The sequence below is a fragment of the Pongo pygmaeus genome, chromosome 14, assembly GCF_028885625.2.
Source record: "Pongo pygmaeus isolate AG05252 chromosome 14, NHGRI_mPonPyg2-v2.0_pri, whole genome shotgun sequence".
Classification (NCBI taxonomy): domain Eukaryota; kingdom Metazoa; phylum Chordata; class Mammalia; order Primates; family Hominidae; genus Pongo; species Pongo pygmaeus.
In genome coordinates, this window is record NC_072387.2 from 100273131 (window position 1) to 100299648 (window position 26518).

The window sequence follows — 26518 nt, forward strand, 5'->3', positions numbered from 1 at the left end:
AGCACTATATAAGTGCAAGAAATTATTATCATCAAATTAGACCTTCAGCATACTGGTGTTTTCTTCCCCCCAGATAGATTCAGAATTATATAAATCACTTATTTCCTTTAATTGGAATTGTAACCATAATTTTTTGCTTTCAGTAGCTCTCTATAGTACATTATGGCTAAAGCCCCTTCTGGAAGCTACACTGTCACTAAAATCTGAAAATTCATAAAAGTACAATTTACACTGTAGCATATAATTGCCTGTATGATACTTAAATATATGTAGTTGTTATTTCCCATTTGAAATCATAGAAAACTAAAGTACTAAAAATTTTATGTTCTGAAAGTTCAATAAAAAAGTGACCAATCCTTTTAAAGGTTATGATTCCTGAGGAACTAAGTAGATGAAATAAGTAAGGATCTAAAAATGGGCATCATAATAATATGATAAAAGAGAATTAGCAATGGCAAGCGATAAAATGTTACAACTATAAAAGCCTTTTTTGCTTTTGTCATTATTCCCTGTGAGATCTACTGCTAGTCTGCTATTGCGTCCACATTACATTCTCGAAAAGCTAAATAGAAAAATCACTATCCACTCATTATTAAAGTCATTAAAATAGAACCAATGATACACCAGACAGTAAAGACAATAACCAATGTACTTTTTTCCAAACACAAATCACCTTTCCTCTCCCTTGTCTTGACAATACACAGCATCAAATCCTCTCACATCCCCACTCTATATTTTAATTTACTAAAAATGAGTAGTAAGCATTTTTTTACCTGACTCCAAACAGGCTTTTCCTGACTAACTTCATCTGCCTTTTCATTAATCTTTTATAAACTTTGTGTTTCCATCCTGCTGATTTCATGAATAACTTCACATAGAACAAATTTTTACATTTTCTGCAAGCTCAACATTCTATTCTCCTTTCGATGAAGAAAGAGTACCTTAATTTTCACTTTTGAGAGTAAGGACCTTAAGCAAGAACTATCCAATCTGCCATATTTTCTAACTGTAAGTCTATCTCTTTAAACTTATCAACTCCTATATTATTTGTGTCTCATATGAAATGTCATTGTTACTATTCAAGCCTAATTTTTCCTCTTTTGACCTCACTTTTTCCAATATCCACCACAACTCTTTCTCCCTTAGCTGTTTTACTCTTACATAAAGTGAGATTTGCATCACCTCAACTTAAGGAAAAAGGCCCTAGAGCTTCTAATTTAAAGCAGCCTCTGAATAAGTTTTAGATCTATCCTTTTTTACAGAAAACAAAAATAGAAAACTGCAATACCTTTGGAAACTAAGTCTGATGGTCAAGCCATTTCTGAAATATGGAAATATTTCCACTGAAAATGTGAGAGATGAAGCTCAGTCAAGTATCAGTTTTGATGGCTAGTGTATACTTCAACTGCCGAAACAGAAAAATTCTGCTAATTTGCAAGAAGGTGGAGAGATAACACACGACCCTTGTTTTCCCTGCCTCTATTTGAGAGGCCCAGAGGATATTAACTAGAAATGAAAAGAAACCTTCGGCTATGCGCACAGTGGGCATTTTAACCTGTCACAGTGTGTTAGTGTGTGTTTGTATTTTCTGGACATTTGGTCAGAATTACAGAAAATTAGCCTTAACTCTGCAAGAAAACATCCAGGCCTAGCTACAGTGATTGCCTGCTGGAAGATGAAATTAGGTCACTAACCTTTCTGAAATTTGAAAATCTGATTTCCTACCAACACCAAAGTATGTATCAAACAGGACCAATAACAAAGCACAAGCAAGAATTAAATCCCCAACATATCACATTTATCATGCCTTTTCCCGACTGTCAGTTTTTTTAATTTAACATGTAATGTGCTTTGGCCACAGGCCTCTTCAAGTAACACAACCACAGTCCATAGGCCCTTAGTTGTGTTACTTCCTAAATTTTAGCCCCTCCCCCTTATCCAAACACCTGTGTTGTCTTCTATTTTACCTCTGAAAATATAGAAAGCTAGCAATATGCCAAGCATCTCTAAAACAATACTTTAAAAATAGTAGTCATTAAAAATATGTAAATTCCATCCATCTCCATTGGCTCTTGCTGATTTTAAGGTGTTTACCTCTTGCATAAAATTTAAAACTTATACTAGCCTACACCTCTTGAATGTATTTTGCCTAAGCTAAGTTAAAAGCTGTTGCTTATAAATGAGCCAACACGACCTTCTCTGTCTCTCTAGCATGATTCATGCTTCCCATTCTTCTTAGTGTAAAATATACTTCATATTAGGAAATGCAGGTAGTGGAAAAGCCTGGCTCAATAGTTATGACAACGAGGGTAATTGTTGGCTTTCTTTTTCTTTTCTTTTTTGAGACTGAGTTTTACTCTTTTTGCCCAGCCTGGAGTGCAATGGTGTAATCTCGGCTCACTGTAATCTCCACCTCCCAGGTTCAAGCAGTTATCCTGCCTCAGCCTTCCAAGTAGCTGGGATTACAGGCATATGCCAACATTTCTGGCTAATATTTTGTATTTAGTAGAGATGGGATTTCTCCATGTTAGGCTGGTCTTGAACTCCTGACCTCAGGTGATCCACCCACCTCAGGCTCCCAAAGTGCTGGGATTAGAGGCGTGAGCCACCACGCTCGGCCATTGTTGGCTTTCTTAATCACTAGTACAAATATAGGAGCTCTTTAGAAGAGACATTCAGTTGCTCAAAATATTTGCAATCTCAAGGTTTTCCTTCTTATGTTTTTACTATACTATACTTGGTATAAGACCTTTTTCCTCCAGTGATATATTAGGTTCACAAAATGCCTACAACAGTTCCAGGAGATTAACACAGTAAATGATTTCACCTATTGCTTATATCTCCCTGTATTAGTCCATTCTCATGCTACCAATGAAGACATACCTGAGACTGAGAATTTATAATGGAAAGAGGTTGAATTGACTCACAGTTCCACAGGGCTGGGGAGGCCTCAGGAAGCTTACAATTATGGCAAAAGGGAAGCAAACATATCCTTATTCACACGGTGGCAGGAGAGAGAAATACAGAGTGTAGGCTGGGAGAACGCCTTATAAAACTATCAGATCTTATGAGAACTAACTCACCATCAAGAAGACAGTATGGAAGTAACTGCCCTCATGGAGGGACCCACTGGGTCCCTCCCATGACACATGGGGATTACGGAAACTACCATTCAAAATGAAATTTGGGTAGGAACAGGAACACAGGCAAACCATATCATTTCATCTTGGCCCCTCCCAAATCTCATGTCCTCACACTTTAAAGCACACTGATGCCTTCCCAAATGTCCTGGAAAGTCTTAACTCATTTCAGCATTAACTCAAAAGTCCAAGTCCAAATCCAAAGTCTATACACCCATTCCAAATGGGAGAAATTGGCCACAACAAAGGGGATATAGGCTCCATCCAAGTCCAATCCAGCGGCAGTCAAATCTCAAACCTCCAAAATGATCTCCTTTGACTCCATGTCTCACACTCAGGCCTCACTGTTGCAAGAAGTGGGCTCCTATGGCCTTGGGCAGTTCCACCCTTGTATCTTTGCAGGGTACAGCCCCTCTCCTGGCTGCTTTCATGACTGGCATTGAGTGTCTGTGGCTTTTCCAGGTGCATGCTGCAAGCAGTAGGTGGATCTAACACTCTGGGGTCTGGGGGATGGTGGCCCTTTTCTCACAGCTACACTAGGCAGTGCCCCAGTGGGGACTCTGTGTGTGGGCTCCAACACCACATTTTCCTTCCTCACTGCCATAGCAGAGGTTTTCCATTAAGGATCCTCCCTGCAGCATACTTCTGCCTGGACATTCAGTCATTTCCCTAAATCCTTTGAAATCCAGGTGGAGGTTCCCAAACCTAAATTCTTGCCTTCTGTGCACCTGCAGGACCAACACCACTTGGAAGCTGCCAAGGCTTGGGGCTTGCACCCTCCAAAGCAATAGCGTGAGCTGTACCTCGGACCCTGTTAACCATGGCCAAAGTGGCTGAGACTCAGGGCACCAAGTCCCAAGGCGGGACCCAGACCAGGAAACCATTTTTACCTCCTAGGCCTCCATGTCTGTGATGGGAAGGGCTGCTGTGAAGGTCTCTGACAAGTTCTGGAAACATTTTCCCCATTGTCTTTGTGATTAACATTTGCTGCCTTGTTACTTAAGCAAATTTCTGTAGCAGGCTTGAATCTCTCCCCAGAAAATGGGGGTTTCTTTTCTATCACATTGTCAGGCTGCAAATTTTTAAACTTTTATGCTCTGCTTCCTCTTGAACAGTTTGCTGCTTAGAAATTTCTTCCACCTGATACCCTAAATCATCTCTCACAAGTTCAAAGTTCCACAGATCTCTAGATAGGGGCAAAATGCTTCCAGTCTCTTTATTAGAGCATAACAAGAGTCACCTTTGTTCTAGTTCCCAACAAATTCCTCATCTCTATCTGAGACCACCTCAGCCTGGATTTTATTGTCCATATAACTATCAGCATTTTGGTCAAAGTCATTCAACAAGACTCTAGGAAGTTCCAAACTTTTCCACATCTTCCTGTCTTCTGAGCCCTCCAAGTCTCTAGGAAGTTCCAAGCTTTTCAACATTTTTTTTTCTTCTTCTGAGCCCTCCAACCTCTGTCTGTTATCCAGTTCCAAAGTTGCTTCCACATTTTCAGGCATCTTTACAGCAATGCCACATTCCTGGTACCAATATACTGTATTAGTTCATTCTCATGCTGCTAATAAAGACATACTTGAGACTGGGTGATTTTAAAAAGAAAGAGGTTTAATTAACTCATGGTTGCACAGGGCTGGGGAGGTCTCAGGAAACTTACAATTACGACAGAAAGGGAAGCAAACACATCCTTCTTCTCATGGTGGCAGGAGAGAGAAATGCAGAGCAAAGTGGTCAGGGGGTGGGGAGTCCTCTTATAAAACCAACAGATCTTGTGAGAACTCACTCACTATGATGAGAACAACATGGAAGTAACCACTCCTATGATTCAATTACCATGCACTGGGTCCCTCCCATAACACTTGGGGATTATGGGAACTACAGCTCAAGATGAGATTTTAGTGGGGCCAAACAATAGCACTCCTTTTTCTTAATTAAACGTTAAGAGGCCTCAAAGATTATGTATATTCTTCTAGCATGTCACTGGTCAGATTACATCACATGGCCATCATTAAATCAAGTTATAGCAAAAGAAATGGAACACTTTGATTGGCTTAGAATAGCCAAGACTCATATCTTTTGGTTTGTAGTGGGTTTCCTTGGATGAGAGTGGACACTTGGACAGCATTGGGGTTTGTTTTGGAGAAAAGGTTGGGGAGGATGGACATTGAGCTGACCAACAATGCCTCACTCTCCTTTCCATTAATCAAAATTTTATTTCAAACAAACACACATGGATGTATGAAAACCTCTCTACCTGAGAATTCTGAAAAGTAATAATCTATACTACTTATATGAAGGTTAATTTATCATGCATTTGCATTGTATTTTTAGTTTTAATTTAATAGGCACCTACTGTTTCTCAAAATAGATATGAGCTCTCTGAAGACAAGAATGTTTTTTCTTACTAATTCTCTTTCAACCTAAGATAATATTCCACACAGAAAAATTAAAAAGCAAATGCACTAATTAATTGATTGAATTTAAGAGGTGTTTTATTTACATTTATTTTATGTTTTAAAATTACTTTTCCATATTTCACTGACATTTCAGGAGCTTAAGCTTTTAGCATGAACAAAAGTAAACTTAATTGAAAAGGATAAATGGATGCCTGAGAAGAAGCTATCTAAAAGTCATACTACTCTAGGAAAAAAAAAAAAAGTTTATTTTAAATATAGGAACATCAAAGAAATGTACAATAGGAAATATTTATTCATAGATAGTTCTGCAATATGTTACTAATTAACACAACCAGCTGCTCCAAGATTTGTCAAATCATATTATTTAATAATTATAGAAACCCACTCAAATTTTAAAACACAATTAACAGTGATGTTTTTTCTGTGATGCTTTCAGGAGAGCAACCAAAGAATTAGAACCATCGCAGCTTGTAATAATCCCTTTAGGTGATCTTCTAAATGCTGCCTTTGCAAAAATACATATATTTTTCACCTTTTTAAAAATAATTTCAGAACTAGCAAAACTTTTCTTATTCACTTTTCTCTAGTGAATATACCTGCCAAGGTAATCAGGAATAAATTGACCAACTAAATCAAAATACAAAGCTTTGGTGTGATTTTGGCTCACTGCAGCCTCTGCCTCCTGGGTTCAAGCAACTCTCTCGCCTCAACCTCCCAAGTAACCGTGATTACAGGTACCCACCACCATTCCCGGCTAATTATTGCTTTTTTAGTAGAGATGATATTTTTGCCATTTTGGTCAGGCTGGTCTAGAACTCCTGACCTCAAGTGATCCATCCGCCTCAGCCTCCCAAAGTGCTGGGAACACAGATGAGAAAATTTTGTGAACTATGGGAAGATGGAGAACCAAGAGGAACATGGTTAGTTTTAGAGAAAATCTGAAATGAGCAGTGGGAAAAAGGAGAACCAGATATTTACATATTGAATATTTAATGTCCAAGAGAAACTTTCCCTGATGCATTAGGGCAATGGTTATAAAATATGTTTGGACGTAACTCTTTCAAATGATAACCTATACTGATGACACACACACAAAGCTGATAAAAGAAGAAATATTAAGCCTAATGTTAGGCTATGATCCTAGAATTTGTATGTTTAATTACCCACTTGCTTCTTCTCTTCATTAAAGTACCTCCTAAGAACTTCTGAGGATCTCCTGACACATGGAATAGCGCAGTTTGCAAAGTGTGTAAATTCCAGTGAAGCAGGGAGACTCCTGAGATAAAATAAACTGTTATAAAAAATAATATAGGTAATTTTGGCAGAAACATGAATCACAAAAGACTACTAGAATTTGAAAGAAAACTAAAATATTATCAGTAAAAGTTAAATGAAAATTCAATAAATATCTCCTAATTTGTGTTTCACATATCAATAAAATTATGTCTCTTGTATTTAAATAATTTTCTCTGATATAAATGCATTAAAGCAAATGTCACATGGGGAAAAAATCCCAGGGGTAAAATCTATAACGTGATTTTGCCTGCATATCAACCAAGGTTCCCTGAAATTTTTCATGATTTCTGAAGAACTAGTGCTATTAAAGTCTGAAAAGGAACTGAGAGGACTGAGTCTCTCAAGTTAGGAAGAGTTAAGGAATTTATTTGCACTTTTATACTGTTTTCAATGAGTATAAAATAATTAAAAGGCTACTCATGTGTACTTTCTAGTGCTATAATTTATTTTTCAGGCCAGAAATAAAAATGTGAACAAAAATATTCACATGTATGTACAACAAACTTATAATTTGCAGTGTGTGATTTAGATTTGCGTTAAAGCCAGCACTGTAGAAAAAATGGGCAAAAATACATGGACCAAATTAGAAGTAAATACTGGGTACAGCAGTGTACAAAAAATTAGAATGATGACAGGTTTACTGAACTATTGAATAGGAACAAAAACCCAACTGAAATAAAAAGAGGATTATTTAAGGGAGAAATTAGAAAGGTATTTAAAAGAAGCTGAGAATTACCCATAAACCTAGGTTGAAAGGACAAATTAGAGTATTTATCCTTAAATAGCTAATTTTCTCAGAAAGAATGAAACTTTTACTTCTCCTGTTAAATTGGCTTCCTGTTCATGAGTCTGCACCTTGGAAAGAAATTCAACTGTCTTCAAAATAAAACTAAGCATAGAATGGTAATTCTATAGAACAAGGGAATTTAAAACTGTGTGTGAATTGGAAAGCTTATGAGGAAAAGGTACATTTATCTGCCAAAATCTCAGTGTTGTGTTAAATCCCTAACATTCAGCACTGGAGATCTCAGGGGACTGTTGTAGACTTTAATCAAAAGAACATTTTGCAGTTTGGTTTAAAAGGTCAAACTTACTAACTTATCCTTATGTGATGTTAGTTTAGTAATGGTCTAGTAACTTGGCTTGTGGTTTGTCATGACCTGGATCACTCTGCGGCAACAGGAAATTGATGTGAATGCTTTTAGCCTTACTCAACCATTAAAAAGAGCATTAGCCAGGCTTTTGTGTCAAACACAGTATAGCTACTCAAAGAGTAGCAAATAGAAGAGATCCAAGAATATTAAAGCTTTTTTCCCCATAAACATTTGAATGTAACACAAAAATGTAAACATCAGGCTGCTTCACATAGAATGAAAAAAAGTTGAGAACAAAAGGCAGAAGGGTGTTGGTGCATTTGGCTACTATGAGTGTCTGTATCCCTATCAGTCCTGAATATTTGCTCCAATATGGAAGATAAGGAGAAGTGACCTCTCACACTTCCACTATTTGTACTTCTAAAATGAATGTTTCACAGATACTTAAGGCAGGGATGGATAGTAAATGAGTTATCCAATTATACAGATAATTAATGAAAACGTTGGTACCAGAAAACTAGGGGAAATTATCTATTACTTTAAAGAACAATGTTCTCAAAAATTGAGGTGGGAAGGGAGAAGTCTTGTCTCAGATACTTCTTTATTCGATGCACATATGAATATAGTTAACATAACATCTGAGTTCTTTATATCTATGGGTCATTGGACAGATAGTGCTAATAAATGAGCTAGCACAAAGTTAATTAGATAATCAGGACATTGCTGAATTCAGGTTGTTTTAATTCATTGGAGTACTATATGTGAAAGCAATGTACTTGTTTTGTTTCATTTTCTATTGAATTTTTTTAAACTATATTTTTAAATGGACACAAATTATAATTGTACATATTCATGGAGTACATAGTGATATTTCCAAACGTATAATGTATAGTGATCAGATCAGAGTAATTAGCATATCAGTCATCTCAAACTTATATTACTTGTTTGTTTTGGGAATGTTCATTGTCATCCTATAGCTATTGGAAACTATATATTACTATTAACTGTAGTCATCTTACAGTACTATAGAACACTGAAACTTATTCCTTCAGTCTAGCTTTAACTTTGCATTCTATAACAAATCTCTCATTTTGTAGGTTTTAGTAACCGTGCTTACATAATTTTATTATTTTTTATGAATATATAGAATATACAGGTGAATAAATTCTTCAGCTCAATACATCATGGTGGTTTTAAAGATATGTCCACAGACTGTCAGATACTTCTTTCCTCAAGACATGGAACTTAACTCGCTTCCACTTGAGGGTAGGCTGGTTTCAGTGACTTGCTCTAAAGAAGAGAATATCGTCATATTCTAATGATGGGATCCTAAAAATACCATAGCTTCCTATGATGATTTCTATCTCTCTTTCTGTCTCAATGTCTGGCTCTGGGGGAAGCCAGCTGCCATCCTGTGAAGATCCTCAGGCAGCTTACAGAGAGGCAAGGTAAGGAACTGGGGCTTGTCAGGATTTGTGTGACCTTGGAAGCAGGTCTTTCCCCAGACAAGCCGTGAAAAGATTGCAGTTCTGACCAACAGCTTGATTTCAAGTTCATGAGAGCCCATGAGCAAGAACTTCCCAATTTAATTGGTCTTGAATTCCTGATCCCCAGAAACTATGAGACAATAAACACGTGCTATTTTACGTCACTGATTTCAAGTAATTTGCTATGCAGGAATAGGTAATTTATGTGTATACAAAATGCAATTAGGTTAAAACTAATACTGCTTATGTATGCATACTTTTATCATTTCCAAAGACTGTACCCATGTGAATAAGGAGGAAAAATATTCAAAGACGGTGATAAGGCCAGGTGCAGTGTCTCACGCCTGTAATCCCAGCACTTTTGAGAGGCTGAGGTAGGTGAATCACAAGGTCAGGAGATCGAGACAATCCTGGCCAACATGGTGAAACCTCGTCTCTACTAAAAATACAAAAATTAGCTGGGCGTGGTGGCGTGTACCTGTAATCCCAGCAACTTGGGAGGCTGAGGCAGGAGAATCATTTGAACCCGGGAGGCAGAGGTTGCAGTGAGCTGAGATCACACCACTGAACTTCAGCCTGGCGACAGAGCAAGACTCCGTCTCAAAAACAAAAACTAAAACAAAAAAAACAAAGACAATGATAAAATATTCTTAATTTTCACATTAAGCAAAGGAAGAGTTTACCTGATTTAAGAAAATTAATGAGGCTTTGGATTTTAAAGGGTTATTTTAACTTGCTGGACACTGAAGGCTGATTCAATTTTAAGTAGGAGAATGATATCAGAGTGGTAGCCAGTAAAGTGAATAGTTTGCTTTAGTCTCTTTTTTATTTTTTATTTTTTTGCACATATTTAACTAGGCCATCAGGGTTAAAAGCAAAGTTTCAATAACAAGAGCAAAACAAAGGAAAAAAGTCGATCTAAACATATTTAAAAACGTGGTTTTACATGACTGCTCTCAATGCGTATACTTCATTTCAAATTATTTTTTACCTTTACTTCACTAATTTTTTACAGAGCTATACAAGATCATTAATGACCCATACCAAGATAAACAATTTTAATTGCATGAATATATCACTGGAAATCTAGGCACTGGCCTGCTGAGCAATCTGGGGAGAAAGAAGAAGACAGAAAGCAGAGACTGAAGAAGCTTCTCTCCTTGCTTCTGCCATTTTCTTCCTTCATTTTCTTCCAGAAGCCTGTCACATAAAGTGACCACAATCACATCTTGGAGAGGAGACCTCCATTTATTTCTGTGACACAGACAGGACACTTTTGACTGAATAGAAACAAAAGTCAAGCATGTGATTGAAGTAATCATTTCTAGTAGTAGAGGCATTTGCTAGGATGAACACCATGTACAACAACCATCTATGATATTGAGTTTCAAAACATAATATTAAGTTTTAGAAAATTCTTTTATAACCTATCCATCTCTCTCAATCTATTAAATATTCACATTCTTTTAAAAAAATAATAGCAGCTCCTCTTGTCAGGCACATGTTAGTTCTTTAGTGCAAACTATATTATTTACTCATTACAAAAACTCCTATGAGATTGATATGGTTTGGCTCTGTGTCCCCACCCAAATCTCATCTCAAATGGTAATCCCCACTTGTGTAGGAAAGGACCTGTAATCCCCATGTGTTGATGGAGGGAGGTGACTGGATCATGGGAGTGGTTTCTCCATGCTGTTCTTGTGATAGTGAGTGAGTTCTCACAAGATCTAATGGTTTTATAAGCGTTTGACATTCTTCCTTCACTGGCTCTTGCTCTCCTGCTGCCTTGTGAAGAAGGTGCCTGCTTCCCCTTCCACCATGATTATAAGTTTCCTGAGGCCTCCCCAGGCATGTGGAACTGTGAGTCAATTAAACTTCCTTTGTCTATAACTTACCCAGTCTCAGGTGGTATATTTGTAGTGGTGTGAAAATAGACTGATTCAGAAATAGAAATTATAAAAACTTTTTAAAGAAACACCCAAAACTTAAAAAATCAGGCAAGATGGGGCCAGGCGTGGTGGCTCACGCCTGTAATCCCAACACTTTGGAAGGCCATGGTGGGCAGATCACCTGAGGTCAGGAGTTTGAGACCAGCCTGACCAACATGGAGAAACCCTTCTCTACTAAAATTACAAAATTAGCTGGGCATGGTGGCACATGCCTATAGTCCTAGCTACTTGGGAGGTTGAGGCAGGAGAATCGCTTGAACCCAGGAGGCAGAGGTTGTGGTAAGCTGAGATCGTGCCATTGTACTCCAGCCTGGGCAACAAGAGTGAAACTCCATCACAAAAAAAAAAAAAAAAAAAAAAATAGGGCAAGCAAAGGGTTTTATTTCTTGCCTGTGCATCCAGAGTCTATGTTTGTTCTAAGATTCTACACTGTCTCACACACTCAATCAAGGGAAAGCACAGAATGTGGATTACCAAATCTAGGTTCTATTTATTGTTCATCCACTAGGTACCTTGCTGTTTCAAGTAAACCACTGAACAGGTGCAGGACTCCACTAATTCCTTGAAGTGCTTGTGTTTGCTTTAATTTTTAAGAAGGACTGGACTGGTCAATTAAAATAATCAATTCCAACATTTTCCAATCAGATTTTTGTCATGTAATGGATCTAGAAAGGATCCCATGAAATAGATTGCTCATGCCTCTGTATAAAGTGCTATGTGAAAAATTTCTTGCAGAATATAGAGCCCTCCAAAAAATATGTTTTTTGTAACATGCACAAGAAAACATGGCTACAGTTTTTAAAATAAAACCATGGAACAGTGAAAGGTTTTGAATAAAATATTTAGAAGCCAATGTGATTTAATCACATATTCACCCCTCTTACAACTCTATAATTCCCATTAGATTTTTCTGTCGTGATTCATAATTTTGTTTAATATATTTCATAAAACTGTTTTATATAGTTTATATTTATGCAAAAATATATAATACATATATATCTTTATAATAATTTATTGCTTCAGCTAATATGCTTAATGTATAATACCTAAAAATCCTTTGTAAAATGAAATGAAAATGAAAACAGGTTGTTTCTTCCCACTTCTTAACTTACGTCATCAACACAACTTCAGACCCAGTCATCTGAACTGTATTTAGCAATATTATCAAACAATAGCTCAATTAATCAACAATACTAGGAGAATCAAAATAATTCAATCAGAGTGGTTATTTTTAATTATACAAATTGAGAAACATTTCTAAATTTTTCATTTTTGAAACACATTGTTTAGTCTAAGGCTGTGATAACACCTTTAGCAACTTGTGAAGTTAAAACACATATACACACACATACATTCACAAAGCATATATTTATATCTGTTTACATAAGCCTTTTAAATTAAGTGGAACACAAATCCGTGAAAGCAGCTACCTGACACAGTACAATCAAAACAGCTGGCTGATTGATTAGGTTTTGCCATCTGTAATTAACTATTGTATATGTATAGCTTCAAAATTAAAATGCTCAAAGAATATAAAACAGATGCAAACTGTATGCTCTCATTTGGTAAGCAACTTTAATTTCATGCCTTTTTGCTGCATTGTTTGGAAGTTCTTTAAAGGGCATGTATTATTCAAAAACTGCATTTCAGTCTGTTGCTTCAGCTATGTGGAGAATGCATGTAACAAAATATACAAACGTATGCAAGTTATTACTGTGTTCTAATTTATAGAAAATTGCTCTCTGGCATAGTTTTTCTGCCCTCTGCATGTCCTTAGATGTAGAGTATAATATATACAATTAGTATTCATCCATGAAATATAAAATTTAAAATTAATAATAAATCAAATCTTAATGTTCACTTCAAACTTTTTGGTTTTATTTTATTTTTGATGGAAAAATACTAATTGTACGTATTTGGAATACAATATGATGTTTTCATACATGTATATATTTTGTAATGATCAAATCATGGCAATTAGCATATTTGTCACTTCAAACATTTATCATTTCTTTGTGGTGAGAACATTCAAAATCCTCTCCTATAGCTGTTCTGAAATACACAATTCATGATTTTTACTTGTCACTCTTCTTTGCCATGGAACTCCAGATTTATTCCTCCTATTTAATTGTAACTTTGTACTCATTAACTATCATCTCCCCTTTGCCCTTCCACCCAGCTTCCCAGCTTCTGGTAACTACCATTCCACTCTCTACTACTATGAGTTCAGTGTTGTTTAGATTTCTCATATGAGCGAGATCATACGATATTTGTCTTTCTGTGCCTAGCTTGTTTCATTTAACACAATCTTCTCCAGGTTTATTGTTGTTGTCACAAATGACAGAATTTCCTGTTTTTGTAAGACTATATAATATTTTATTGTGTCTATATACATTTTAAAAATATATTCATCCATGGATAGACACTTAGATTATTTCCATATATCAGCAATTGTGAATAATGCTGCAAGGAAGATGAAAGCACAGACATCTCTTGGCCATATTGATTTTAACTCCTTTGAATATATACCCAATAGTGACATTGCTGGAACATATGGTAATTCTATTTTTAGTTTTTTGAGGTGCCTCCCTACTGTTTTCCAAAATGGCTAAAGATATACGTAATTAACACATAATTGTTACAGTATTATTCTGAATCTGACTGAGTACTTACTGTTACAAGTACATTTTATACATTTTAATTTTTTAAAATCAATAGAATTCTTTTATTTCAGCTTGAAGAACTATCTTTATCAGTTCTTGTAACACAGGTCTAATGACGATAAACTAAACTCTGTTAGATTTTGTTTTTCTATAAAAATCTTTACCTTTGCTTTATTTCTAAAAAAAAAAATTGTTGGATAAAGTATTCTTAGTTCAGAGGTTTCCTTCAGCACTTTGAATATATCATCCCACTCTCTCCTAGCCTATAGGATTTCTGCTGAGAATTCTGCTGATACTCATGTTGGGACCTTCTTGTATATGATATGTTTCTTATCTCTTGCTGCATTCAGAATTTTTTATTTGTCCTGGATTTTTAATAGTTTGATTATTATGTCTTGGTGTACTTCTCTTTTGGGTGAATTTTATTGCAGATCACTGTGCTTCCTATAACTTAATGTTGGCACCTACTCTCAGATTAAAGAAGTATCTGGCCATTATTCCTTCACATGTGCTTTCTGGCCCTTTTCCTCTTTGTTCTCATTCTACAAATTCTATTATGCAGAAGTTTAGTCTCTTGATTGTGTCCCATAATTCCCATAGGCTTTCTTCATTCTTTTTCTTTATTTTGTCTTTTTTCTCCAGTGACTGGATGTTCTGTCCAGCTCACTGTTTCTTCTGACTGATCAACCCAGTCTTCTCTTGAAGTTTTCTGTTGAAATTTTTAGTTCAGTCATTGTGGTTTTTGTCTCTAGAATTCCTACTTTGCTCTTTTTATTGTTTCTATTTTTTGTTGGTTTTCTATCTTTTCTTTTATTGTTTGCCAAATTTTATTAAATTTTATATCTGCATATTCTTGTCATTCACTGAACTACTTTATGAGTATTATTCTGATTCTTTTCAGTTATTTCACAAATCTTCATTTCTTTGGGGTTCATGATTGGAGTCTATTTATTTTTTATTGAAGTGTCATGATTCCCTGATTCTTTGTAATCCGTGTGTTTTTATGTTGTTGTCTGCACATTTTAGGATATAGCTTTGTTTTTGGCCTTTACAGGAGTTCTTTGGCAGGAACAAAGCATCACTATTTTGTTATTTTTGTTTTTGAGACAGAATCTTGCTATGACATCCAGGCTGAAGTACACTGTCAATCATATCTCATTGAAGCCTCAAACTTCTGGGACTCAAGCAATCTACTCCCCTAAGCCTCCTGAATAGCTGGGACTACAAGTGCACACCACCGTGTCTGGCTAATTTTTTTTATTTTTCTTTTTTGTAGAGACAGAGTCTTATCTTATTACCCAGGCTTGTCTTAAACTCCTGGCTTCAAGCAATTATCCCACCTCTGCCTCCAAAAGGGCAAGGATTATAGGCATGATCCACCACACCCAGCCCAGAGCTTCACATATTTAGTCTAGCCTGTGATTCTGGAAGGGCTAGATAGTGAAAACCCCAGGCAGGTAGAAATCACTGTGAGTTCTCTAGTTAGCTGATCCACTGCCTTTGCTCTGATGTCAGAATGGGCTATTGATTGGTTTTACTGACCAATGAGACAACTGTCTGGGCTTTTCTGTCAGATGCAACTACTGGCTGGATAATACAATGGCTTCTGGTCAATTCAGTCATAAGATGTATTCCTGGCTGGAAAATTCTGCTATTTGAAATCTACAGTTATACAAGACTGCAAGTTAGACTCTGAAGTTAGGCAGGGTCACAACCCTGGACAGGTAAGACCTGAGGCTGCAATACACTACTTACATAAAACTGAAGATTTTTCTCCCTATCTGGGTGGAGCCATGAAGTGGGCTTCCAACTGAGTTTAGTGTCTTATTGACTTCCCGGATAAAGTAAGACTAGCCCTTGTTGTGTTTCTCCAAAATATAGAAAGGTGGAAATATTCCTTCGTGGTTGGAGTCATTGTGTGGGCTTTTTGGCTGTGTGGAGCTGCTACTTGTTTTCCCTGGTCGGGCCCAGCCTACCTCTTCTCTTCTCACAAATAGGTGAAGCTGTGCTTCCCTGACTAGGCAGGGTTGCTGATGTGGGTTCTAAGGCTGAGCCCAGAGACTAGCAGTCTAGGGGCTCAAGTTAAATTTTACTTCCCACTGTGCTTCTGAAGGGAACCAGCTTAACTTTGTGGTTGTGCTATGAGGTTGGCTGATATCCCTGATTGAGCAGCACAGCTGTCAGGAAAACAGAGGTACCACCAAGATCTGTGCACCAGTAATTTTCTTTGTTTCTGCCTGACCCTAGGGCAGTCAAGCCATGCCATTTCCCCTAGTATTCCCCATGAGGTGAAACCAGAGTGGATTTCCTGAGTAGCATCTTAGAACATTAGGGAAACTGAATGACTGCCTCTTATTCTCTTTTTTCCTGGTAGAAACTGTGAGTTCAGGGAAACCATCTCCATCTGCTGTGCCACCTTGGGGAAAGGGAAGGGAGAAGCCCAGGTGGAGTGAGCCCATTCTTCTTACCCTTCTGATTCAGATTTCATTCAATTATACATCCCTTGCTGGTATCTCAGGCTGGTTTCCGGGTGTAGGGGTTTTCAAAGGATGTTCCAGTTTGTGGATATTTGCCAGTTAAACTTTCTGTGGGCCAAGTAGAGCCTGAGATTTCCTGTTTGGCTATCTTTCTGACATCACTACTAAGATCTACTTTTTGATAGTTTAGACTGCCGAACTGTGTTCATCTTCTAAATTTTCATTTTAAATTATTTTGTTGATGTTAAACTAAGAAACAATACTGAATTATAATGCACAGCCACTCTTCAAAATATAACAATGACTTTGTTAGTCTTTGCAATCGTTGAAGTGATAAAGGATTTTTTTAATAGAATGCTAGTTATGTAGAAGAGATAAAGGTTTTATTTATCCTAAAACATCTATCTTTGTATAAGTATTTCATAAGAAGCTCTGTGGGATCAGAAGTAAAACCGAGAGGTGACAGCGTGCTGGCAGTCCTCACAGCCCTCGCTCGCTCTCCGCGCCTCCTCTGCCTGGGCTCCCACTTTGGCGGCACTTGAGGAGCCCTTCAGCCCACCGCTGCACTGTGAGAGCCCCATTGTGTGCTGCCAAGGCCGGAGCCGGCTCCCTCAGCTTGCAGGGAGGTGTGGAGGGAGAGGCGCGAGCGGGAACCGGGGCTGCACGCCGCGCTTGCAGGCCAGCTGGAGTTCCTGGTGGGCATGGGCGGCCCCGGGCAATGAGGGACTTAGCACCCGGGCCAGCGGCTGCGGAGGGTGTACTGGGTCCCCCAGCAGTGCCAGCCCGCCGGCGCTGCACTCGATTTCTCACCGGGCCTTAGCTGCCTTCCCGCGGGGCAGGGCTTGGGACCTGCAGCCCGCCATGCCTGAGCCTCCCACCCGCGCCATGGGCTCCTGTGCGGCCCGAGCCTCCCCGACGAGCGCCACCCCCTGCTCCACGGCGCCCAGTCCCATCGACCACCCAAGGGCTGAGCAGTGCGGGCGCACGGTGCGGGACTGGCAGGCAGCGCCACCTGCAGCCCCCGTGCGGGATCCACTGGGTGAAGCCAGCTGGGCTCCTGAGTTTGGTGGAGACGTGGAGAACCTTTATGTCTAGCTCAGGGATTGTAAATACACCAATCAGCACCCTGTGTCTAGCTCAGGGTCTGTGAATGCAGCAATCGACACTCTGTATCTAGCTACTCTGGTGGGGCCTTGGAGAACCTTCATGTCTAGCTCAGGGATTGTAAATACACCAATCAGCACTCTGTGTCTAGCTCAAGGTTTGTAAACACACCAGTCAGCACCCTGTGTCTAGCTCAGAGTTTGTGAATGCACCAATCCACACTCTGTATCTGGCTACTCTGGTGGGGCCTTGGAGAACCTTTGTGTGGACACTCTGTATCTAGTTAATCTAGTGGGGACATGGATGGAGAACCTTTGAGTCTAGCTTAGGGATTGTAAACGCACCAATCAGCGCCCTGTCAAAACAGACCACTCGGGTCTACCAATCAGCAGGATGTGGGTGGGGCCGGATACGAGAATAAAAGCAGGCTGCCCAAGCCAGCAGTGGCAACCCCCTTGGATCCCCTTCCACACTGTGGAAGGTTTGTTCTTTCACTCTTTGCAATAAATCTTGGTGCTGCTCACTCTTTGGGTCCACACTGCTTTTATGAGCTGTAACACTCACCGCAAAAGTGAAGTCTGCAGCTTCACTCTTGAAGCCAGCGAGACCACGAGCCCAAGCCCACTGGGAGGAAGGAACAACTCCAGACGCCCCCTTAAGAGCTGTAACACTCACTGCGAAGGTCTGCAGCTTCAGTCCTGAGGCAGCGAGACCGCGAACCTACCAGAAGGAAGAAACTCCGAACATACCCGAACATCAGAAGGAACAAACTCCAGACGCGCCACCTTAAGAGCTGTAACACTCACCGCGAGGGTGGGCGGCTTCATTCTTGAAGTCAGCGAGACCAAGAACCCACCAATTCCGGACAGAAAACCTCAAGTAGTCCCTCCACTGAAAGCACTTTATAAGGATCATTTTGCCTCCAAGCCTTCCTATAGGCGAGAGGAGCTTACTGTCACTTCCTAGAAGAAAATGTTGTGGCATGAGGCACTTCTCTGATCATATCACTGCTGTACTAAAGGTATGTTCTATATGTACTTTTTGGGAAGAAATCGATGGTTATTTCACTAGTGTTTATTTTTGATACAAAGGACCAAGTAAATCTCTGAAGACTAAGGTCTATTTTCTTATAAAGAAAACAATATCAACCATTCAGACTGATGCAAAGTTACTTTCTTAGCATAAATTCTAGGGTTATAGTTAATACCTTGCCTGGAATACTTGGGCCAAAGTCCAGCCATCTTTGTCGGGCTTCTTATTCTGTAAAACTACAGTTTTCTGTTCCATGTCATTCCACCATATTTTGCTGGTCATTGTGAGAATGAAATTAAAGTAAGCATGAAAAGCATTTTACACAACACATAATACTTACTAAATGTTCAATAAATAATTAATTAGAATTTAAATTTTTGTGCAGCTCACTTTTATAAATAAAATCCTGACATTTTCTACTAGTAATTAAGCAAACGTCTTCACATATCAGGCCTCTGTTAACATCTCAGCTTTTACTCTCATGGCATGAAGTAACTTAAGTACTTACATTGTTATACCATCATTTTGCTATTTTTGGAATCACCTTTCTGAACTGTATATTGATAATTGCAATAAAAACCTAGACAACACAGCACAATGGATCTCAGACCATAAATTTAAAAGAAAAAATTGTATATAATTTAACCCAACAGCTGGACATAAATTATCCTAGAACAATAAGGGCAAAAAAAAAATGGTTAAAGAATAGAAAGTAAAATTGTGGGCTAATCTCCATAACTTCACTAGACAACAAACAGTGCTTTCATAATCTTAATCAAAGATTTTTCTTCTCAACTTATTTTGGATGCCGTTGCTTAAATATGTATGATTTACTTAGGCTAGAAGAAGGAAATATATCAATTTGATGCCTACTAAAGCAATATTTACTTGAATTAGATTTAGCAAAGTATTTCAATGTTATAAGATGGGTAAAATGTTCAGACATAGATTCTTTCTGGGGGAAAATGTCTTTATAATTATTGCTTTTAGAAATTATTAAAATATAGTTAGTTGTGAAGCAGTGTTAGTAATGCTGGACTGTGCTTCAGATCTGATGCATATCTGAAAGACAACGTTTAAGAGCTTTATTTTCTACATTCTTCAAATTGAAATAAAGCATTTTTTCTAATGTATTAAAACACTATAAAAATAATGGTAATATTCTTTGAAAAAATTTAGTTCTGTATTTTAATACAACAGACTTGAATTATGAGAATTCATGGAGAAGGGATTTATTATGAGCTGAAATGACTATAAAATACTGTCATTACTGGGTTAATTCTGACTAGAAATTCTCTCTGAATGTTTATGGCAGTCCTATTTTTGATCAATGAGTTAGAGACTTGAACCAAATTATCTGTCTTCTGCTTCTCTTTTTTCTTCTCTCTTTGGCTTTCTCTGTCTTGCAAATGGAAAACATCATTATGTATACACACAATATAGTTTGAAGCTTCAAAGTTTTTATGTGATCAGAAAATCATGCCCATTTCTAGTCATATATGTGTGTAATCAATATTCATAAGAATGTCTATTGCCACACATTTTGTAGTGTGTTGTATATAATATTGTCCTTATTAATATAACAGAAATGCCGATTATTCATTAAAGGAAATGTAAGACACAGAGAAATTTTAGACTTATACTCATATTTCTTATGTTTTTTACAAATGAAATGTTTTTCTGACCTTGTAATGAAAAATAATAGGTTACTGAAATATAATTGATGTTCAAATTAATTTTATAAAATAGGCAATTATACAACTTCTAATATGATTCTATGATTATTTATCTTACAACACACAATTGTGCCCTAGGTATAGAATGTATTCGGTGTTGAGGAGTTTGGACAGCACAGCAGCAGCTGCTCTAGGTAAGATAATCAGGGCAGTCCATTCTGAGAAGATTGCATAATATACACACACAGAAATATATAAATAATTTAAAGGCACAGTCTTATTTTTGTATGACATGCTTGTTTGTCACAGTAGGAATAATTGTCTTCATCATTTCTTGGTCATTTTTTTGCTTAGTAATGTTGATCCTGAAGATGAAGTATATTTTCAAAAATGCTTTAGCATGGAGTAAGAGAACAATTTGTTCTCTCTCTCCCTGTCTTTCTTTCTCTCTTTTTTCTCTCTCTCTCCCTCTCTCTCTCTCACACACACACTCTCACTCTCTATCTCTACACACACACACACACACACACACACATCAACATTCTGAATGCCACATAAAAAATTTCTGAGACCTTTCGTTTCTATGACTTGATTTATGGACAATAAACTTCAGTCATGTAATAAAATGTAACTTAGTTTATGCATGGAAAATATAGCTTAGAAAATCACCATCTGTATGCTAAAAATAAATTGACGAATACAGATAACAGGGGATACAGTACAATACAGTTACAGAAACATAGTAATCTTATAAGTGGTAAGCAAATTGGACTTCGAGTATAGATAACACATATTTGTTATTGTTTTTCAAGTTATTTATAATTTTATTTTCTCCAAATCTCTATTCTCTGATTAGTCTATTTATTTCCAGATGGCATAATTATGTTTCCAAATTTCTAAGATTCTGCCCTTATGGTTTAACTTGTTTTATTTTTACCAGAGCAGCTGACTTCAACAGCTGTTTTTTCCTGAAATAGATTTTAGTCAATAGTTTGCCATTTCCATCAATTCAGATCATCTGATTTACTATAGTAGAATATTTCTATGGAGTATTTTAGGAGTTTTCCTTGTACTTGAAATGAAAATTTAACATTAGATTTTCAAGTTGTTTGGCCAGTATCTCCCTGAAACTTTCTAATGGACCAAAATAATACGTACTCATTTGGCATTGATATTACCAATTGAATAATATGGATCACTAATTGCTCTCATGATAGGTAATCATCCATATCTTTGCCACTTTTTATGAAATTCAGATGTCTTATGTTTCTTACATGTCAATGATAAGTTGTGTTGGAATATTTTCCCATTTATGCTATTTACGGTTTTTAATTTAAAATTTAAATTAAATTGCTTTAAATATCAAAAGATTCAATACACTTAAAATTTATAAATACACATTTAAAAAGGAAGTTAAGTTAAAATAATAAAATACAGATGCTCCTCAACTTATGATGGGGTTATGACCTGATAAACCCATTCTAAGTCAAAAATATAAGCTGAAAATGCATTTAACACCTTGATAAAACTATCATAAAGTCAGAAAAAGTTATAAAGTCAGAAACCTGCAAGCCAAACAATCACAAGTCAAGAATTCTCTGCAATACAAATTTCACATCATTTTCTGCATAATTTTTAAAATTGTTTTTTAAATATTTTGATAATGTTCAACCATAGAGGGAAGCAAGTTAATTAATGAGTGCAGATACTGAATTCAGATGGAAGCTTAATGGCATTCAGAAGGAAATTTATGCTTTACTTGCTTTTATAAAACAAAATGAATAATAATTTCATATTTCACAAAAACAATGTTCAAGAAATGCATGATCCAACAAAAATAATGTATTAAAAAATTCATGAAGAAAAATATAAAATTGATTGAAAGATCTTTGAAAGGCCTAAGTTAATGAATAGGTTCACCATGTTTCTCTTTAGGATGATACACTGTGAAAAGGTGCATGCCAGTTATGCCTACATCAACCTATAAAGGCAATGCATTCTCTTTTTTTTCTTTTCTGTTTTTTTCTTTTTGTTTGAGACGGAGTCTTCCTCTGTCGCCGGGCCGGAGTGGGGTGGCACAAGCTTGGCTCACTGCAACCTCCGCCTCCCGGATTCAGCAGATTCTCCTGCTTCAGCCTCCCGAGTAGCTGGGACTATAGGCACGCACCGCCATGCCCAGCTAATTTTCGTATTTTTAGTAGAGATGGGGTTTCACCATGTTGGCCAGGATGGTCTTGATTTCCTGACCTCGTGATCCATCTGTCTCGGCCTTCCAAAGTGCTGGGATTACAGGTGTGAGCCACTGCTCACTGCCAAGGCAATGCATTTTCAATAAAAATGTCAATGTTTTATTTTTAACCCATCTGGTATGAGTAAACAATATTAGATTGTATATTAAAATGAAAAGCCAAGAACAGAGGTGTCAATTTTGAAGCAGAAAGAAATGAAAATTCCACATAATAAATCCCATGGCTTACTATAAAATTATATATTGTAACACTGGTGAAAACTGTCCAATAACACAAATGCAGAGACTGAGGCCTGTATTTTCTTGTTGGCTCTAGTTATCAGTTCGGAGACACTCTTAGCTTCTAGAAGACTTTCTCTAGCCCTTGAGCATAGCCCCCACATCTCAGAACCAGAAACTGGCATCATGTGGTTCTCATATCACACTTCTTGGGGCCGCTTCCACAGTCACATATCTCTCTGACCACAGCCAGGAAAGTTATTCCACTTTAAAGGACCCATGTGATCAGACTGGGTTCACACAGATAATCCAAAATAATCTCCCACTCTCAAGGTTCATAACCTTAATCACATTTGCCAAGTCTTCTCTCCTCTTTTCGGCGTAAGATAACATATTTGCAGGTTTTGAGGATTAAGACCTGGATTTCCTTAGGGCTCATATTTTTCATTCAATCCCATAAACTAACGATGAGATAGGCAAGTTAATAGACTGGATATGTGCAGATCAGATATAATATATATTAAGAGCAATTTTAGCTTACTGTCTGATACTTGTTAAGACTAGAAAGATATTTATTGAAAAATATTCTGTTGTGTTCCTACATGTTCTCTTGATATTGAGTCCAGTTATTTTTAGTACTTGCTGCAGGGATAAAACAGTAGATACATTGATCTTGACTAGTTTCCATCTATCTAGAGTGTTGAATCTGTTATATCTGAAGTAGAAACATGTTTTCATTGATATTTTTACACATAATTTGCATCTAGAAAAAATGTAGGGACAGAGCTGCTCTGTCGTCAGATCTGCTAAAGGAAAACGTCACCCTCCCCAGTCAAAACCAACTATTCATGGATCAACTGCTTTATTTGACACAAGGAAGAAATTTTGGTGAAAGCAGGAAACATTCCTCTGCTTAAACTGAAAGACAGGGACAATATTATCTGTAGCTATCATTCATTGATTTCTAGATATTCACTGTCAGAATCACAAGTTATCTCTATTACTTGTGTATCAAGCATAAAACATCACAATAATATTAATCTATAATGCCTAATTTTTAAACTCATATGTGTTTTCCATTGCTCCATTGTCTAAGATAGTGGTTCTTAAATTTGAGTGTGCTTCAGAAGCACCTGAAGGACATGTCAAAACACAAATTGTTGGGAGACACCTCCAAAGTTTCTAATTTATGTGTACAATATACAGCCATACACATATGTGCATATGTACACACAGGCATGATACCTGCTTACAAATAAAAGAGTAGAAACATAACAGTAAAAACATATAAAACAGAGCACTTATTATCTTCTTCACTAAGAGATCATCAACATTAGCTGAAGATGTTTCTTTCCTTGTAATTTCTTGAAGGTAAAGATCTTTTATAGTGCTTTTAGGTTAAAAAATAACAATAAAGTCAGAAATAGGTCTCTAATCTAGCCAATGAACAATCACTTGATATCCCTGGTCTCAGATATAAGGAGCAAACCTAGCTCAATAATCTCAACTAAAATAGTTATAAGGGTGAAGCCTGGGATCTCTGCAGAGCCCAGAAGGGTAAAAGAATGGAGGGAAGGTCCAAGAATAAGGGGATTTAAAGAATCCACTAAAATGAGGCTGTGTGTAGACTTAAAGGTGACCGGAGGGCAAAGGAAAGAAATGCTTTGCCCACACTCTGGGCTCTAGATTATCAGGATCAGCCATGAATAATCATAAGTCTTCCCGCCAATGGCTTGTCTGTGCCTGTGTGCCCTGCCAGATGCCATGGCCATGATGGAAAGGCTATGCTTTTGTGCACTATCACCCAGAGTTGTTGAACTGTGATGCAATAATCAACAGCCTCACTTGTAAGCTTGCCATCAGATTGAGCAAAGCACACTACACCATTACATCCAAATTGTTAGTGGAGGGGTGCCAGGGAGTGAAAGCAGATTCAGCAAACACAGTTATGGTGCCAAGAGTAGGCATTCAGTGAGAAAATGATGCCATGTGGACCACTGGGTAATGTGAGATTCAAGACTAAGTGGGCCAATGAGAAAGCAAGGAGCATACTCTAGAGTGTCTGTTCTTCTGGAAGTTTCCACTGAATTTTTCTTCAGAAGTTGTTAAGGCAAGAGAGGTAGCTAAAGGGCAGCTGGATAGAGTGTGAATGATTGCAGTTGTCATCTTCCTAAGTATATGTTCAACTTAAGAAAAATAGTAGTTTTAAAGAAAGCTTCCTTGCCCTTTTTACCAATTGCCACTGCCTTACCCTTTCATACAGGTGCCACTGAGAATAAGGGAGAAAAAGTATGTATTCCATATGCCTGTACTCTTCAATATTATTGTGCAGCAAAGGGTTAACTCAGCAGGTCTAGCTTGCCCAAACTGCAAATTCCAAAAGTCTTCAGGACCAGCCCTTGATCAGCTCCTGGGAGATAACCTCTGAACTCTTGGAGTCTTTTGGAATACAAAGAGTGCTTTTGTAGATTGGAGACCTTGGGAATGCCAGACAGTTTATGCTAACAATGTGATTAATGGTAGATGCTTGTTTTCTATTCCTGGAGCTTTGGGTCACACTGTACCAGTTTGAATTCTGGGGGTTCTGGGTCTGAGTAGCTCAGGTGAATCAAATGAGAGCCACATGCCTATATGATTTACCTTTAAGTCATATAGGTAAAAAACCTATAAGTCATATAAGTCAAAAACTCTGGGAACCATGGTTCAGGTGAACTTCTCTGATTGGTACCATTTTAGATGTGCTGTCACACATTGTTGCTTGGAGAATTAAGCACTATTTCAGTGCTTCCAGTGAGAGAGGACAACTAGAAGCTTGTTCCTGGTCTCTCTTGGACCATCTGCCGTAAGTGTCTTTTATCTTGCTAATTTTAAGCTGTATCCTTTACCTGTAATAAACTACTACCATGAGTGCGACAGCTTTGCTGATTTCCGTGAGTCGCTCTGGTGAATCTTTGAACCTGACAATGGTCCTGGGCATCCCTGACACAATTACTCAAAAAGCTAACTGTTCCTGCATAGTGACGGAAATATGTATCATGAGTGTTTTTGGCAAAAGCAATGAGATAACTCAGTGTATTCAAAATACGATAATATACTACATATGCACACGCACACACACAGACCAAACCAGGCCACTGTACTGGAGGACTTGAGGTAAACAAGAGATAAAATTCCTAAAATTCAATGTAAACTGCATACAAATTATTTTATTTACGTAATTGTTTCTATATTTTTGGTATTTATGACTTATGGGCTTGTTTTTATATTTGGTTGTAGGTGACTCCCACTGGAAATATTTTGTTATATGAAGAAAAAGCTAAGCATGAGGAGGTAGAGTCTATCTTTTAAAGAGTAGTAATAGATAACCTGTATGACATAGGTATTGGATTAGCAGGAGACAGGGCAAAAGGTCTCTCTTTTTTCACGAATAAAATAATAGAGGAGGATGAGGTGAATCGAGGAATATAGTAGCAAAAGAGGAAATCACCTTCACACCTCTTTGAAACTAGTGATGTTGCTCTTAAAACCTCAGCTTACCCGAATGTCACCTCTAAAATAATTAGAATGTCACCCCATTTTATGAATAGTTTACTACCATTAGCCAAGAACTGTCATAATAAATACTCAAGTCTATGAGACTGTGATGGGAATGGCATCCCCAAGGTGCAGTCAGTGGCTCCGGCTGCTTGGCTCCTCAAACAAAGCTTTGGTTG

At 37.5% G+C, this 26518-nt stretch overlaps 1 long non-coding RNA gene across 1 annotated transcript; it reads left to right on the top strand.

Annotated features, from left to right (window-relative positions):
* The first annotated feature begins 18117 nt into the window (after positions 1–18117).
* LOC129011505 (uncharacterized) lies at positions 18118–25676 on the top strand. Its single transcript, XR_008493342.2, has 3 exons — positions 18118–18651; positions 20477–20532; positions 25542–25676. It is a non-coding gene; the product is annotated as an uncharacterized LOC129011505 (long non-coding RNA).
* The last annotated feature ends 842 nt before the right edge of the window (positions 25677–26518 follow it).